General features: G+C 39.3%; 1 long non-coding RNA gene across 1 annotated transcript in view; it reads right to left on the bottom strand.

Annotated features, from left to right (window-relative positions):
• Window positions 1-3,758: 3,758 nt before the first annotated feature.
• LOC309631279 overlaps window positions 3,759-18,892 on the bottom strand; it is a 357,852-nt gene continuing 342,718 nt past the window's right edge. The window contains exon 2 of the long non-coding RNA XR_014246173.1: window positions 3,759-3,835. This is a non-coding gene — a long non-coding RNA (uncharacterized lncRNA). The remainder of the gene's footprint in view (window positions 3,836-18,892) is intronic.

The following is an 18,892-nucleotide window of genomic DNA, read 5'->3' on the forward strand; positions in this document are numbered from 1 at the left end:
CTTTTCTATCAAGTGACCCAATGATTTCCCTTTTTGCCTAGGCCACTTTGAGTTTAACTCTTGTCGGTTGGACTTGCCACCAAGGAAGCCCCGATTACTAGACCTCCTATAATCAATTGTGCAGGCCTCAATGACCTCTGGGTATTAATAACCTATTACCCCCATCTCATAACCATGGGACCTTGCCACCATCCCTTCCTCATCCCAGTTCCCGTCCGCTGCTTCTCCAGGTGTCTCACATATACATGCTCCTGACAAGGCCTCTCACATCCTTCCGCTCCAATGTCTAGGTATGGTCTCCTGTCCGTAAGTCACCTGAGGGAGGGCTTCACCGTTGTCCAAGCTGCCAGGGCCCTCCATGAGGACTGACCACGCTATTATATAATCTGAGTTTAGATTCCATTACAAACACAAAACAGCTGCCATGGATGAGAAGGTAAAATGGGTTTGAAACAGGAGAGAAGGGGGCAGGGCACAACCTTTAAAAGAATGACATAGTCATAGGACATGACAAAAACTGGTTAGAACCAGCTAGGTCCAAGATGGCAGAATATTCAACTTCCAGTAGACCTGAGCCTCATTATACGCTTATTGTAATACATTAGCATATGCTAAATGACACACCCACCAGAGCCATGACAGTTCTGAGGCTAACCATAAAAGGCCAAAAAGTGGGCGGTGGTCCAATTCCTGGAAGTCTCCACCCTTTCTTTGAAATAATTGGAATAATCCTCCCACTCATTAGCCTATGAAATTACCCAGCCCATAAAAACTAACCACGCCATATTTCAGGGCTCTCTCGCCTTCTGAGATGGCCCACACTCTGCCTGTGGGGTGTGTTTCTCTGTAAATATTGGGTTGGCCAAAAAGTTCATTTGGGTTTTTCCAAAGTAAAACCCGAACAAACTTTTGGCCAACCCAATAAATCCACTTCTTACCTATCACTTTTGTCTCTCACTGAATTCTTTTTGCGACAAGACATCAAGAACCTCAAACTCGTTGGGAACAGGTTCAGTGTGCAGCAACGCTGAAATCCCTCAGAACCACAAGAAGAAAAATTTCATAAGTTATTACCAAAAAAGTGCGTTACATAGAAATTCAATTATGAGCAATAGGAATTTTAAAGATACTGACTCTATGTATGAAAAACCAGAATTCAGAATCAGTGAGGGAATCCATGGTAGTTTTATAGTAAAACACTTCTAAGGACTCATGGAAACTTGCTAAAATAAACATAGGTTTAAGCATCTTTAAAGAAACAAAACTAAAAAATTCTAAAAGTAAATTTTCACTATTGTCTTAAAACCCAAGAATATCAAGTGTGTGTTAAGGACTACTTTGTGGGGCTGGGTGTCTGTCCACAGTTTAGGAAGTAATTCAGAATGACTTTGAGTTTATTGTTAGGTAAGGATTTTTACTGAGGACAACCATCTAAAGCCAAATTGACTTGTGGCTGCTTCATTTAGGGAACATAAATCCTCAGCAAATTTGTCAGTATAAAAGGGACACCTCCAGAATCAATCTCTTCTTTTCCTTAAAGAAGTGCTTGATGATTGGTCCTTAATTTTCTGAAGAAATAACTGTAGTGGTGGAAGTTATCCCACAGAACTTCTGGATTTTTCATGATAGTCCAACAAAATTAAAGCTTTTGACTTAATGCAAGATGGTGCTCTGTGCAACCACAGTTTGAACAAACTCAAGTTCCAATTTCAGTTAAAAAAAAAGATCTTGGCCATCCCACCCAAGCATCTTCCACCAAAATGGATCTCCAGGGAATTCTTGGGTGACCTCTTTATTGTCCTGATCGAATTCTATTGGACTTTTAAATTGCAGTTAAAAATTGCAAGAAAAAAAGAGATGATGGGTAGGTGCAGTTTTGAAAGATGTTATTACCCAGTAGCAACGTGTAAGATATTAATCAAACTGTAAAATAAATTTATGACCCTTATGAAATGATTGGAAATTTTAAGAACTACTAAATTTTTTTTTTTTTTTTTTTATAGCTACTTTCTTTCTTTCTTTCTTTCTTTCTTTATTTTTGGCTGTGTTGGGTCTTCGGTTCGTGCGAGGGCTTTCTCTAGTTGCGGCAAGCGGGGGCCACTCTTCATCGCGGTGCGCGGGCCTTTCACCATCGCGGCCTCTCTTGTTGCGGGGCACAGGCTCCAGATGCGCAGGCTCAGTAGTTGTGGCTCACGGGCCCAGCTGCTCCGTGGCATGTGGGATCTTCCCAGACCAGGGCTCGAACCCGTGTCCCCTGCATTAGCAGGCAGATTCTCAACCACTGCGCCACCAGGGAAGCCCCAAGAACTACTAAATTTTTGATGCTATTAGAGAATTACTGTTGATTTATGATAATGACATTGTGGTTATGTTTAGAAAAGAGTCATTACCTTTTAGGGAGCTATACAGAAATGTTTGTGGATGAAAGGAAGGGATTTCTGAGATTGCTTCAGAATAATAAGGGATGATGTAGTGGATGGGGGAGTGGAAGAAATAAAATTATGCATGAATTTGATAATTCTTGAACCCAGGTGATGGGTAAATGAGAGTTCATATTGCTATTCTATTTTAGTATTTGTTTAATATTCACCACTGGTGGTCTAGTGGGTAGGACTCCATGCTCCCAATGCCGGGGGCCCAGATTCGATCTCCGGTCGGGGAACCAGATCCTGCATGCATGCTGCAATTAAGAGTTCTCAAGCTGCAACTCAGAGTTCCCATGCCACAACTAAAAGCCCGCATGCTGCAACTAAAGATTTTGCATGCCGCTGGTGCAGCCAAAAAAAAAAAAAATATTCACCACAATAAAAGTTAAAAACATAGTTTATACCCTTTGGCAGCATTTAGGATAACTGTCGCCTTAGTATTATTTTTCAGGGAGTTGGAATATTGAACTGAGTCTCTTTTCTCCAGCTTGCTCTCCATCCTTAAACAGTTCATTTTCCTCAGAGCCTCCTTTCTTTTCATTCTTTTCCTGTTCCCTTTATTATCTTATTTGCTCCTATGGCTTTTATTACCAACCTCATGCTGACAAATCTCAAATCTGAGTCTCAAATCTATCTCCTCCTATGTGTGAATCTGTACATATTTCTCAGCTTGGATGTCTCAAAGGCACCTCAGGCTCATCATCTCTATCTTCACACATCTCCCTTTTCCTCAATCACTTTCTCAGTGACCTCTGAGAATCATGTGCTTTTCTCTGTTTGGCTCATGCCTACTATTCTAGTTTTTACAATTAGGAATTGACTGTGTCTTATCTTATAGTGATTCATTTCATGAATGAACTGAGTGTTTATTGAATGCCTGTCATCGGGCATTCTATTATCCCAGATTGTATGTCTCACTGCTTTGCACAGTGTTTGGCATAGAATTGACTGTCAAGGATCTCTTGTTGACTGATTTTTTTTGTGAGACAATTGAAGTATGCAATTGAGACATTGAAGCATACAAGGAAAAAAGATATTGAAGAATAATAAATAATGATCTGTGTACCACCACCCAGCTCAAGAAGTAAAATTTTAGAGATAAAATTCAAGACTGTGTACCCTCCATAATCCCATCTTTCTCCCTCCTTTCCCAAAGGCAATCATTGTCCTCAATTAAAAAAAAATTTTTTTTATTAGAGTAGAGTTGATTTATAATTTTGTGTTAATTTCTGCTGCCCAGCAAAGTTAATCAGTTACAAATATACATATATCCACTCTTTTTTAGATTCTTTTCCCATATAGGTTATTATATTGAGAAGAGTTCCCTGTGCTATACAGTAGGTCCTTATTAGTTGTCTATTTTATATATAGTAGTGTGTATATGTCAATTCCAATCTCCCAATTTATCCCTCCCCCTCCCCCTCCCCCCTGTTTTCCCCCCTGGTGACCACAAGTTTGTTTTCTACATTTGTGACTCTATTTCTGTTTTGTAAATAAGTTCATTTGTACCATTTTTTTTAGATTCCACATATAAGTGGTATTATATGATATTTGTCTTTCTCTGTCTGACTTACTTCACTTATTATGATAATCTCTAGGTCCATCCATGTTGCTGCAAATGGCATTATTTCATTCTTGTTTATGGCTGAATAATATTCCATTGTATCTGTGTACCGCATCTTCTTTATCCATTCCTCTGTCGATAGACATTTAGGTTGCTTCCATGTCCTGGCTATTGTAAATAGTGCTGCAATGAACATTGGGGTGCATATATCATTTCAAATTATGGTTTTCTCTGGATATATGCCCAGGAGTGGGATTGCAGGATCACACAGTAGCTCTGTTTTTAGGTATTTTGTTTTTGTTTTTGTTTTTTGGCCACGCTGTGCAGCTTGTGGCATCTTAGTTACCCAGCCAGGGATTGAACCCGGGGCCTTGGCAGTGAGAGCGTGGATTCCTAACCACTGGATTGCCAGGGAATTCCCCTATTTTTAGTTTTTTAAGGAACCTCCATACTATTCTCCATAGTGGTTGTACCAATTTACATTCCCACCAAAAGTGTAGGAGGGTTCCCTTTTCTCCACACCCTCTCCCACACATTGTAGATTTTTTGATGATGGCCGTTCTGACCAGTGTGAGGTGATAACCTCATGGAAGTTTTGATTTGCATTTCTCTCATAATTAGTGATGTTGAGCATCTTTTCATGTGCTTTTTGGCCAACTGTATGTCTTCTTTGGAGAAATGTCTATTTAGATCTTCTGCCCATTTTTTGATTGGTTGTTTGTTTTTTTGATATTGAGCTGCATGAACTGCTTGTATATTTTGGAGATTAATCCTTTGTCAGTTGCTTCATTTGCAAATATTTTCTTTCATTCTGAGGGTTGTCTTTTCGTCTTGTTTATGGTTTCCTTTGCTGTGCAAAAGCTTTGAAGTTTCATTAGGTCCCATTTGTTTATTTTTGTTTTTATTTCCACTTCTCTAGGAGGTGAGTCAAAAAGGATCTTGCTGTGATTTATGTCATAGAGTGTTCTGCCTATGTTTTCCTCTAAGTGTTTTATAGTATCTGGCCTTACACTGAGGTCTTTAATCCATTTTGAGTTTATTTTTGTGTATGGTGTTAGGGAGTGTTCTAATTTCATTCTTTTACATGTAGCTGTCCCGTTTTCCCATGACCACTTATTGAAGAGGCTGTCTTTTCTCCGCTGTATATCCTTGCCTCCTTTGTCATAGATTAGGTGACCATCAGTTCTTCATTGTCCTCAATTTGACAGTTATCATCCCAGTGAATATATTTCTATTTTTAAGACTATGCAGTAGTATTTGAATATTTCAAACTTCATATAAATCATGCTGTTGTATATACTTTACAGCTTTGTTGGCGTAATGTTCTGCTTTGTGAATTTATCCATGCTGATGAATGAGGATCACTGATTCATTATTATTGTTGTATAGTATTTAATTGTTGTTTATTTATCCATTATCTTGTTAATGAATATTTAGATCGTATTCATTTTTTCCACTATTATAAACAGTGCTGCCATGAGCATTTCTCCTTAGTGGAATTACTTGGTCACTTTACTAGATGCTACCAAATAATAAATTTATAATCCCAGATGCAAATAGGACAGCTCCTGTTGCTTCACATTCTTACCAACATTTGGCATTGTTAGACTTTTAAATTATTTGCTCATCTGATGAGTGTGAAGACTAATTCATTAGGATTTTAAGTTGCATTTCTCTGATGACTACTTGTGTCCAGCCTCTTTTTTATGTGTTTGCTGATTTCCTCTTTTGTGAATTATCTGTTTATATATTTTTATTATGATCAAATATACATAACAAAATTTTACCATTTAAACCATTTTTAAGGTAGAATTCAATGGCACCAAGCACATTCACACTTTTGTGCAGCCTGTATATTTTATGAATTTTCTAGTTTAGTGTGTTTAAAACTGTTACCCATTGTAAGAACTTTATTTTATACTGTGATCCAGTATGTTTGCATGCATACACGTGTATAGATGTATAACTGAAACAAATTTCACAAAGTAATATTTATCTTTAATGTGTGATACATACTCAGATGTTTTCTATTTTATTTTAATTTTTTTAAACAATGATAGCCTAATGATTTTATTTTATTTTATTTATTAAAAAATTTTTTTTAATTAATTTTTTTTTGGCTACGTTGGGTCTTCGTTGTTGCACGTGGACTTTCTCTAGTTGCGGTGAGCGGGGGATACTCTTAGTTGCAGTGTGCGGGTTTCTCATTGTGGTGGCTTCTCTTGTTGCAGAACATGGGCTCTAGGGCGCGAGGCCTTCAGTAGTTGTGGCACACGGGCTCAGTAGTTGTGGCACACGGGCTCAGTAGTTGTGGCATACAGGCTCAGTAGTTGTGGCACACGGGCTTAGTTGCTCCGTGGCATGTGGGATCTGCCCGGGCCAGGGATCAAACCTGTGTCCCCTGCATTGGCAGGAGGATTTTTAACCACTGCATCACCAGCGAAGTCCCTCTGATCTATTTTATATTTTTAACTACTAATCTATAACCCACGAAATGAATTTCAGGGCCCATTAATGGGTCAACTATAGTTTTAAAAGTACTATTTTATTGGGTTATTTTTCTTTTTTTTTAATTTTATTTATTTATTTTTGGCCACACGGCTTGCAGGATCTTAGTTCCGTGAACAGGGATTGAACCTTGGCCATGGCAGTGAAAGAGCCGAGTCCTAACCACTGGACCACCAGGGATTCCCTAAAATTTTATTTTAGATACTAAGCCTTTTTTTAGTTGTATATATATGCTTTGCAAATATCTTTACTAGTGTATCTTTTAACATTTTTCATATTTGATGTACTGAAATCTTCTATTTTTTTTTAAACATCTATATTGGACTATAATTGCTTTACAATGGTGTGTTAGTTTCTGCTTTACAACAAAGTGAATCAGCTACACATATACATACATCCCCATATCTCCTCCCTCTTGTGTCTCCCTCCCTCCCACCCTCCCCATCCCACCCCTCTAGGTGGTCACAGAGCACCGAGCTGATCTCCCTGTGCTATGTGGCTGCTTCCCACTAGCTTTCTATTTTACACTTGGTAGTGTATATATGTCCATGCCACTCTCTCACTTTGTCCCAGCCCACCCTTCCCCCTCCCAGTGTCCTCAAGTCCACCCTCTAGTAGGTCTGCGTCTTTATTCCTGTCCTGCCCCTAGGTTCTTCATGACCATTTTTTTTTTTAAGATTCCATATATATGGGTTAGCATACGGTATTTATTTTTCTCTTTCTGACTTACTTCATTCTGTATGACAGACTCTAGGCCCATCCACCTCACTACAAATAACTCAATTTCGTTTCTTTTTATGGCTGAGTAATATTCCATTGTATATATGTGCCACATCTTCTTTATCCATTCATCTGTCGATGGACACTTAGGTTGCTTCCATATCCTGGCTATTGTAAATAGAGCTGCAATGAACATTGTGGTACATGACTCTTTTTGAATTATGATTTTCTCAGGGTATATGCCCAGTAGTGGGATTGCTGGGTCATATGGTAATTCTATTTTTAGTTTTTTAATGAACCTCCATACTGTTCTCCATAGTGGCTGTATCAATTTACATTCCCACCAACAGTGCAGGAGGGTTCCCTTTTCTCCACACCCTCTCCAGCATTTATTGTTTGTAGATTTTTTGATGATGGCCATTCTGACCAGTGTGAGATGATATCTCATTGTAGTTTTGATTTGCATTTCTCTAATGATTAATGATGTTGAGCATTCTTTCTTGTGTTTGTTGGCAATCTGTATATCTTTTTTGGAGAAATGTCTATTTAGGTCTTCTGCCCATTTTTGGATTGGGTTGTTTGTTTTTTTGATATTGAGCTCCATGAGCTGCTTGTAAATTTTGGAGATTAATCCTTTGTCAGTTGCTTCATTTGTAAATATTTTCTCCCATTCTGACGGTTGTCTTTTGGTCTTGTTTATGGTTTCCTTTGCTGTGCAAAAGCTTTGAAGTTTCATTAGGTCCCATTTGTTTCTTTTTGTTTTTATTTCCATTTCTCTAGGAGGTGGGTCAAAAAGGATCTTGCTGTGATTTATGTCATAGAGTGTTCTGCCTATGTTTTCCTCTAAGAGTTTGATAGTGTCTGGCCTTACATTGAGGTCTTTAATCCATTTTGAGTTTATTTTTGTGAATGATGTTAGGGAGTGTTCTAATTTCATTCTTTTACATGTAGCTGTCCAGTTTTCTCAGCACCACTTATTGAAGAGGCTGTCTTTTCTCCACTGTATATTCTTGCCTCCTTTATCAAAGGTAAGGTGACCATATGTGCGTAGGTTTATCTCTGGGCTTTCTATCCTGTTCCATTGATCTATATGTCTGTTTTTGTGCCAGTACCATAGTGTCTTGATTACTGTAGCTTTGTAGTATAGTCTGAAGTCAGGGAGCCTGATTCGTCGAGCTCTGTTTTTGTTTCTCAAGATTGCTTTGGCTATTCGGGGTCTTTTGTGTTTCCATACAAATAGTGAAATTTTTTGTTCTAGTTCTGTGAAAAATGCCAGTGGTAGTTTGATAGAGATTGCATTGAATCTGTAGATTGATTTGGGTAGTATAGTCATTTTCACAATGTTGATTCTTCCAATCCAAGAACACAGAACCATTGTATATCTCTCCATCTATTTGTACCATCTTTTTTTTTTGTTTTTTTTTTGTTTTTTTTTTAAATTTATGTATTTATTTATTTTTGGCTGTGTTGAGTCTTAGTTTCTGTGTGAGGGCTTTCTCCAGTTGCGGCGAGCAGGGGCCACTCTTCATCGCTGTGCACGGGCCTCTCACTGTCACGGCCTCTCTTGTTGTGGAGCACAAGCTCCAGACACACAGGCTCAGTAGTTGTGGCTCATGGGCCCAATTGCTCTGCGGCATGTGGGATCTTCCCGGACCAGGGCTCGAACCCGCGTCCCCTGCATCGGCAGGCAGACTCTCAACCACTGTGCCACCCTGGAAGCCCTGTATCATCTTTAATTTCTTTCATCAGTGTCATAATTTTCTGCATACAGGTCTTTTGTCTCCTTACGTAGGTTTATTCCTAGGTATTTTATTCTTTTTGTTGCAATGGTAATGGGAGTGTTTTCTTAATTTCATTTTTAGATTTTTCACCATTAGTGTATAGGAATGCAAGAGATTTCTGTGCATTAATTTTGTATCCTGCTACTTTACCAAATTCATTGATTAGCTCTAGTAGTTTTCTGGTAGCATCTTTAGGATTCTCTATGTATAGTATCATGTCATCTGCAAACAGTGACAGCTTTACTTCTTCTTTTCCGATTTGGATTCCTTTTATTTCTTTTTATTATCTGATTGCTGTGGCTAAAACTTCCAAAACTATGTTGAATATTAGTGGTGAGAGTGGGCTACCTTGTCTTGTTCCTGATCTTAGTGGAAATGGTTTCAGTTTTTCACCATTGAGGATGATGTTGGCTGTGAGTTTGTCATATATGGTCTTTATTATGTTGAGGTAAGTTCCCTCTATGACTACTTTCTGTAGGGTTTTTATCATAAATGGGTGTTGAATTTTGTCAAAAGCTTTCTCTGCATCTATTGAAATGATTGCATGGTTTTTCTCCTTCAATTTGTTAATATGGTGTATCACATTGATTGATTTGTGTATATTGAAGAATACTTGCATTCCTGGGATAAACTGCACTTGATCATGGTGTATGATCCTTTTAACGTGCTGTTGGATTCTGTTTGCTAGTATTTTGTTGAGGATTTTTGCATCTATGTTCATCAGTGATATTGGCCTGTAGTTTTCTTTCTTTGTGAAATCTTTGTCTGGTTTTGGTATCAGGGTGATGGTGGCTTCATAGAATGAGTTTGGGAGTGATCCTCCCTCTGCTATATTTTGGAATAGTTTGAGAAGGATAGGTGCTAACTCTTCTCTAAATGTTTGATAGAATTCACCTGTGAAGCCATCTGGTCCTGGGCATTTGTTTATTGGAAGATTTTTAATCACAGTTTCAATTTCATTACTTGTGATTGGTCTGTTCATATTTTCTATTTCTTCCTGGTTCAGTCTCAGAAGGTTGTGCGTTTCTAAGAATTTGTCCAGTTCTTCCAGATTTTCCATTTTATTGGCATAAAGTTGCTTGTAGTAATCTGTCATGATCCTTTGTATTTCTGCAGTGTCTGTTGTTACTTCTCCTTTTTCATTTCTAATTCTATTGATTTGAGTCTTCTCCCTTTTTTTCTTGATGAGTCTGGCTAATGGTTTATCAGTTTTGTTTATCTTCTCAAAGAACCAGTTGTTAGTTTTATTGATCTTTGCTATTGTTTCCTTCATTTCTTTTTCATTTATTTCTGATCTGATCTTTATGATTTCTTTCCTTCTGCTAACTTTGGGGTGTTTTTGTTCTTCTTTCTCTAATTGTTTTAGGTGTAAGGTTAGGTTGCTTATTTGAGATGTTTCTTGTTTCCTTGTTTTTAAAGGAAGGAAGGATTTATTTGTTTATTTGTTTGTTTATTTATTTATGGCTGCGTTGGGTCTTTGTTGCTGCGGGTGGGCTTTCTCTGGTTGCGGTGAGAGGAGGCTACTCTTTGTTGCTGTGCATGGGCTTCTCAGTGCAGTGGCTTCTCTTGCGGAGCATGGGTTCTAGGCACGCAGGCTTTAGTAGCCGTGGTGCAGGGGCTTAGTTGCTCTGCGGCATGTGGGATCTTCCCGGACCAGGGCTTGAACCCATGTCCCCTGCATTGGCAGGTGGATTCTTAACCACTGAACCACCAGGGAAGTCCTCTTTCTTGTTTCTTAAGGTAGGATTGTATTGCTATAAACTTTCCTCTTAGAACTGCTTTTGCTGCATCCCATAGGTTTTGGATCATCATGTTTTCATTGTCATTTGTTTCTAGGTTTTTTTTTTTTTTTAAACAGTCATGAGCCTTTTCTTTTCTTTTTTTTTTTTTTTGTCGAAGAGCTCCTGACTTATTTATTTATTTATATTTTTTAATATATATTTTTTTGCTGTGTTGGGTCTTCGTTTCTATGCAAGGGCTTTCTCTAGTTGTGGCAGGTGGGGGCCACTCTTCATCGTGGTGCACAGACCTTTCACTATTGTGGCCTCTCTTGTTGCGGGGCACAGACTCCAGACGTGCAGGCTCAGTAGTTGTGGCTCACGGGCCTAGTTGCTGTGCGGCATGTGGGATCTTCCCAGACCAGGGCTCGAACCCGTGTCCTCTGCATTAGCAGGCAGATTCTCAACCACTGCGCCACCAGGGAAGCCCCCTGTTTCTAGGTGTTTTTTGATTTCCTCTGATTTCTTCAGTGATCTCTTGGTTATTAAGTAGTGTATTGTTTAGCTTCCATGTGTTTGTATTTTTTACAGATGTTTTCCTGTAATTGATATCTAGTCTCATAGTGTTGTGGTCAGAAGAGATACTTGATACGATTTCAATTTTCTTTAATTTACCAAGGCTTGATTTGTGACCCAAGATATGATCTATCCTGGAGAATGTTCCATGAGCACTTCAGAAGAAAGTATATTCTGTTGTTTTTGGATGGAATGTCCTATAAATATCGATTAAGTCCATCTTGTTTAATGTATCATTTAAAGCTTGTGTTTCCTTATTTATTTTCATTTTGGATGATCTGTCTATTGGTGAAAGTGGGGTGTTAAAGTCCCCTACTGTGATTGTGTTACTGTCGATTTCCCCTTTTATGGCTGTTAGTATTTGCCTTATGTATTGAGGTGCTCCTATGTTGGGTGCATAAATATTTACAATTGTTATATCTTCTTCTTGGATTGATCCCTTGATCATTATGTAGTGTCCTTCTTTGTCTCTTGTAATAGTCTTTGTTTTAAAGTCTATTTTGTCTGATATGAGAATTGCTACTCCAGCTTTCTTTTGATTTCCATTTGCATGGAATATCTTTTTCCATCCCCTCACTTTCAGTCTGTAAGTGTCCCTAGGTGTGAAGTGGGTCTCTTGTAGACAGCATATATATGGGTCTTGTTTTTGTATCCATTCAGCCTGTCTATGTCTTTTGGTTGGAGCATTTAATCCACTTACATTTAAGATAATTATTGATACGTATGTTCCTATTACCACTTCCTTAATTGTTTTGGGTTTTCTATTGCAGGTCTTTTCCTTCTCTTGTGTTTCGTGCCTAGAGAAGTTCCTTTAACATTTGTTGCAGAGCTGGTTTGGTGCTGCTGAATTCTCTTAGCTTTTGCTTGTCTGTAAAGCTTTTAATGTCTCTGTGAAATCTGAATGAGATCTTGCTGGGTAGAGTAATCTTGGTTATAGGTTTTTCCCTATCATCTCTTTAAGTATGTCCTGCCACTCCCTTCTGGTTTGCAGAGTTTCTGCTGAAAGGTCAGCTGTTAACATTCTGGGGGTTCCCTTGTGTGTTATTTGTTGTTTTTCCCTTGCTGCTTTTAATATTTTTTCTTTGTATTTAATTTTGATAGTTTGATTAATATGTGTCTTGGCGTGTTTCTCCTTGGATTTATCCTGTATGGGACTCTCTGTGCTTCCTGGACTTGACTAACTATTTCCTTTCCCATATTAGGGAAGTTTTCAACTATAATCTCTTCAAATATTTTCTCTGTCCCTTTCTTTTTCTCTTCTTCTTCTGCAACCCCTATAATTTGAATGTTGGTGCATTTAATGTTGTCCCAGAGGTCTCTGGGACCTTTTCATTCTTTTTTCTTTATTCTGCTCTGCAGTAGTTATTTCCACTATTTTATCTTCCAGGTCACTTATCCGTTCTTCTGCCTCAGTTATTCTGCTATTGATCCCTTCTATAGAATTTTTAATTTCATTTATTGTGTTGTTCATCACTGTTTGTTTTCTCTTTAGTTCTTCTAGGTCCTTGTGAAACGTTTCTTGTATTTTCTCCATTCTGTTTCCAAGATTTTGGATCATCTTTACTATCATTATTCTGAATTCTTTTTCAGGTAGACTACCTATTTTCTCTTCATTTGTGTGGTCTGGTGGGTTTTTACCTTGCTCCTTCATCTGCTGTGTGTTTCTCTGTCTTCTCATTTTGCTTAACTTACTGTGTTTGGGGTCTCCTTTTCACAGGCTGCAGGTTCATATTTCCCATTGTTTTTGGTGTCTGCCCCAAGTGGCTAAGGTTGGTTCAGTGGGTTGTGTAGGCTTCCTGGTGGAGGGGACTGGTGCCTGTGTTTTGGTGGATGAGGCTGGATCTTGTCTTTGTGGTGGGCAGGTCCACATCTGGTGGTGTGTTTTGGGGTGCCTGTGACTTTATTATGATTTGAGGCAGCCTCTCTGCTAATGGGTGGGTTTGTGTTCCTGTCTTGCTAGTTGTTTGGCATAGGGTGTCCAGCACTGTAGCTTGCTGGTCATTGAGTGGAGCTGGGTCTTGGCGTTGAGATGGAGATCTCTGGGAGATTTTCGCTGTTTGATATTACGTGGAGCTGGGAGGTCTCTGGTGGACCACTGTCCTGAACTTGGCTCTCCCACCTTAGAGGCACAGGCCTGACACTTGGCTGGAGCACCAAGACCCTGTCAGCCACATGGCTCATAATAAAAGGGAGAAAGAAAGAAAGAAAGAAAGGGGGGGGGGGAGAGAGAGAGAGAGAGAAAGAAAGAAAGAAAGGAAAGAAAGAAAGAGGTAAAATAAAATAAAATAAAGTTATTAAAATATAAAATAAAAAATAATTATTAAAAAAATTTAAAAAGTAATATAAAAAAAAGGAAAGAAAGAAGAGAGCAACGAAACCAGAAAACAAATCCACCAGTGATAACAAGCACTAAAAACTATACTATAAAAAAGAAAAAACAAAACAAAAAAAACGGACAGACAGAAGCCTAGGACAAATGGTAAAAGCAAAGCTATACAGACAAAATCACACACAGAAGCATACACATACACACTCACAAAAGGAGAAAAAGGGGAAAAAAAGTACATATATCTTTGCTCCCAAAGTCCACCTCCTCAATTTGGGATGATTCGTTGTCTATTCAGGTATTCCACAGATGCAGGGTACATCAAGTTGATTGTGGAGATTTAATCCACTGTTCCTGAGACTGCTGAGAGAGATTTCCCTTTCCCTTCTTTTTTCGCACAGCTCCTGGGGTTCAGCTTTGGATTTGGCCCCGCCTCTGCATGTAGGTCACCTGAGGGCGTCTGTTCCCTGACCAGACAGGACGGGGTTAAAGGAGCAGCTGATTCGGGGGCTCTGGCTCACTCAGCCAGGGGGAGGCAGGGGTACGGATGCGGGGCGAGCCTGCAGGCGGCAGAGGACAGCATGATGTTGCACCAGCCTGAGGCGCGCCGTATGTTCTTCCTGGGAAGTTGTCCCTGGATCACGGGAGCCTGGCAGTGGTGGGCTGCACAGGCTCCTGGGAGGGGAGGTGTGGATAGTGACATGTGCTTGCACACAGGCTTCTTGGTGGCGGCAGCAGCAGCCTTAGCGTCTCATCCCTGTCTCTGGGGTCCATGCTGATAGCCGCAGCTCACGCCCATCTCTGGAGCTCCCTTAAGCAGCTCTCTTAATCCCCTCTCCTCGCACACCAGGAAACAAAAAGGCAAGAAAAAGTCTCTTGCCTCTTCGGCAGCTCCAGACCTTTTCCCGGACTCCCTCCTGGCTAGCTGTGGCGCACTAGTCCCCTTCAGGCTATGTTCACGCAGCCAACCCCAGTCCTCTCCCTGGGATCCGACCTCCAAAGCCTGAGCCTCAGCTCCCAGCCTCCACCCGCCCTGACAGGTGAGCAGATAAGCCTCTCGGGCTGGTGAGTGCTGGTCGGCACCGATCCTCTGTGCGGGAATCTCTCCGCTTTGCCCTCCGCACCCCCGTTGCTGCATTCTCGTCCGTGGCTCTGAAGCTTCCCCCCTCCGCCACCCGCAGTCTCTGCCCACGAAGGGTCTTCCTAGTGTGTGGAAACCTTTCCTCCTTCACAGCTCCCTCCCACTGATGCAGGTCCCATCCCTATTCTATTGTCTCTGTTTTTTCTTTTTTCTTTTGCCTACCCAGGTACGTGGGGAGTTTCTTGCCTTTTGGGAGGTCTGAGTTCTTCTGCCAGCATTCAGTAGGTGTTCTGTAGGAGCTGTTCCACATGTAGATGTATTTCTGATGTATTTGGGGGGAGGAAGGTGATCTCCACGTCTTACTCTTCCGCCATCTTGAATCCTCTCTCAAAATCTTCTATTTTAATGTAGTTAAATATTTTAATTTTTTACCTTTGTGTTTTGGGCTTTTTATGTTTTGTTTTAGAAGTCTTTCCTTTTCTCACAGTCTTAAAGATATTCTTCTGTATTGCTCTCTAATTTGTTTTAAAGCTTTGATTTTCTACTTGGATATTTAATCAACCTGGAATTGATTTCTTGTGTATGGTGTGAGGAAAGGATATAACTTCAGTTTTTTACTATACAATAACCAATTATTCCAGTGCCATTTATTGAATAATCAATCTTTATCCCACTGATCTACAATGCCACCTCTGTCAAATTACATGTTCCATAAATGAATGGGTCTATTTCTGGGGTCCCTATTTACTTTGTGAATCAATTTATCTGTCTCTTTATCAATACTATATTGCCTTAGTTACTATTACTTTACAGTAAATCTTGACATCTGTTAAGGTGTGTCTCCCTGCCTTGTTCTTCATAACTGTCTCAGTTATTCTTAGCTTTTTATTCTTGCACATAAATTTTGGAATCAGGTTGGCAAGTTTCATGAAAAACCCTGTTGGTATTTTGGTTGGGGTTACATTGAATTAATAGATTAATTTGGGACTATTGAAAGGTCTGAAACATTGACTTTTCTCATCCATTAAGATAGTGTACCTCTTTCTTTATTGAGATCTTTAGTGTCTTTCAATAACGTTTTACAATTTTCTCCAAATAGGTTTTGTACAAATTTTGTTAGATTTATTCGTAAGTGCCTTCAAGTTTGGATTGCTATAGTAAACAGTATCTTTTCCTTTTAAATAATGTTTTCTAATTTTCATCAATGGTGTGTAACAGGAGTTACACACTATATGGCCTGTGGACCAAATCCAGCCTACACCGTTCTTTTGTAAAGAACACAACCGTGCCCATTTGTTTACATATACTCTACGGCTATTTTTGCACTATAATGGCAGATTTGATTAGTTAAGATTGAGACCATATGCCTTCAAAGTCTAAAATATTTACTACTTGGCTCTTCATAGAAAAATTTGCTGACCCCTAATGTATACGAACACTATTGATTTTTGTATATGTACCTTATGTCCAGCAATGTAGGTGAACTCTCCTGTTAGTTCTAATGATTTTGGGGTTAATTCTCTTACCTTGTTTATGTAAACTATCACATTATCTATGATTATAGATTATTTTTTTCCTTTAGCTTGACTGTTTTGAAAAATGTTGAATAAAAGCTGTGATAACTGGCCTCCTAGCTTTGTTTCTAATTTTAAAGAAAATTCTTAGCATTAATTAACAGGATTGCTTTTAATTTTGGGTAAATATCAAATATCACATGAGGAAGTTCTCTTCTGATTTTTTATTTTTAGCTTTAAGAGTTGTTTTTTGATCACCAATGGGTGCTGAATTTATCAAATGCTTTTTTGTATCTATTGAGTACCTATTGATCACATGCTTTTCTTTTGATTCTTTGACCATTGTGTATTATAAATAGTATGAGGAATCCTTAGAACAAATAAAATATATTTGTATTTTTCTTCCTGTTTTTTAATTTCCTTTTCCTTCTATCTGTCAACAATGAGATCTCAATTCTGTACAACCACACAAAATAATCAAATTAAAAGGAATCTCTTGGTAGTAACTATAGTGGATGCTTCTGGCTGTATCTAAACTGAGATAGATTAAGTAAATTGATAAATTCACATTCCACCACAGGTGGTTTCCTAGAGCCAGAGATGGGAGTGGGAGGATAGCATACTGCTTGGCTTCCATCCCCCCAGCCCCAGACAATAGTTGTGAACTTTTTGGAGAGAAGTATGGTATCTGCATTTCTGCATGGAACACAGCATGGTGTTGGCATGGTGCATCCTGAAGAGGAACCAATGGCACTTGGCACATTGAAGGTTTTACAGGTTTGGGAGCACTGAAGTCTGTGTTATGGGCAGGATATTTTCCCTGTGAGCTTCAGCAGAACATTGCAAAACAATGGGGCTGGCAGCAGATTGCTGAAGCTCAGCAGACTCAGTGGGTAACCAGCAAAGCCCTGAGAGAGAGTAGAAGCACCTCATTTGGGTTGATTAATTCTGAATGCATGTGAAACACCCTTGTGACTTCCCAGAGTCACTTAGGGTCTGGAGTGGAAGTAGGGGGCATTTAGCCAGGAATATATTTGGGCTTAAAAGTTAAGGTAACCTGAGGCTGTTGGGCTGAGGAAGTGGGGCTCCATAATCCTACCTGCACTATTCTAAGTGCCTGTTTACTTGGATAAAAGCTTTTGTATGACAAAAAGAGCTATTGTAGACCTTCATTAAGGCTCCAAAAGACTTGTCAGTGAACTATTTGGTGGATTTGATATTTGCTAGCTTATTTTTCACCATGGGCCATGCACTGACAATTACACTGCAGAGAAATAGTAAATGTAAAACATGCAAGCGCATTTTTAGATTCTTTTGCTGTGTTCTTGATTTCCTTGTTAATGATGCATCCAACTGACAAAGTGCCAGACACTAAATCTTAATTCTTTTCTGTTTCTACAAAAATTGAGGGTACTTTCCTATGGGTTCTACCATCACTGTCTGACGGCTATGCGTTCTGCATACTGGATGGGAAAATCCAGCTGTATCTTTGTGTCTCTGAATGTCATTAACTAATTCTCAAATATTCAGTGAAACCACAGATAGACAAGGTCAAGCACTTTTCCCCCTGAGTTTTTGAAAATATGCACATTTTAAGAAATGTATTGCATATATTTCTTATTCATTTACTGCTAACTGTTCCAAATCTTGCATTGCAGGAGTTAGACACTGTCCAAAGAGCTTATTTTTTAAATTAATTAATTAATTAATTTATTTATTTATGTCTGTGCTGGGTCTTCGTTGCTGTGCGCGGGCTTCCTCTAGTTGTGTAGAGCAGGGGCTACTCTTCGTTGCGGTGCGCGGGCTTCTCATTGCGGTGGCTTCTCGTGTTGTGGAGCATGGGCTCTAGGCGCGCAGGCTCAGTACTTGTGGTGCACGGGCTTAGTTGCTCCACGACATGTGGGATCTTCCTCAACCAGGGGTCAAACCCATGTCCCCTGCATCGATAGGCAGATTCTTAACCATTGCGCCACCAGGAAAGTCCCCAAAGAGCTTACTGAACCAGTTTTGAAACTGTTCTTTTACAAAAACAGAAAGTCACAATATACCAAATGTCAAGTAAATTTGAACTTGAGAGGAGTAGGATTAGGTTCAAAACATTTGAATTCATAAACTTGAGCAGGTTCTAAATCAGAGCATTGATGAGTCCCCTGGTTTCTAATTATTTTTCCTCTTTTATGCGTGTGTGTGTGTGTGTGTGTGCATGTTTGTTTATACAGTGCCTACTTCATATGCACTCTGAAGTGCACTGATGAGAAGAAGAAATTTCTCTGTTTTGATTACACTGGATTTTGGGAGGCAAGAAAAACAATCCTGAGGCTTCAGACTTGGAAATTCAGAATGCATATTTAATCGTCTATGAGCAGTGTGACTTTGGTATTATTCTTTTTTTTTTAATTGAAATATAGTTGACATACAATATTATGTTAGTTTCAGGTGTACTACATAGTGATTTGACATTTGCATACATTATAAAATGATCACCATGATAGGTCTAGTAACCATCTGTCCCTATATTAAGTTATTACAGTATTATTGATGATATTCATTATGCAATATATTACAGCCCTATAGCTTATTTATTTTGTAACGGGAGGTTTGTACCTCTTAATCCCCTTCATCTATTTCACCCACACCCACACCCTCTCCCCTCTGGCAACTACCTGTCTGTTCTCTGT

The sequence above is a fragment of the Balaenoptera borealis genome (genome assembly GCF_965194805.1).
Source record: "Balaenoptera borealis genome assembly, chromosome: 6".
NCBI lineage: Eukaryota > Metazoa > Chordata > Mammalia > Artiodactyla > Balaenopteridae > Balaenoptera > Balaenoptera borealis.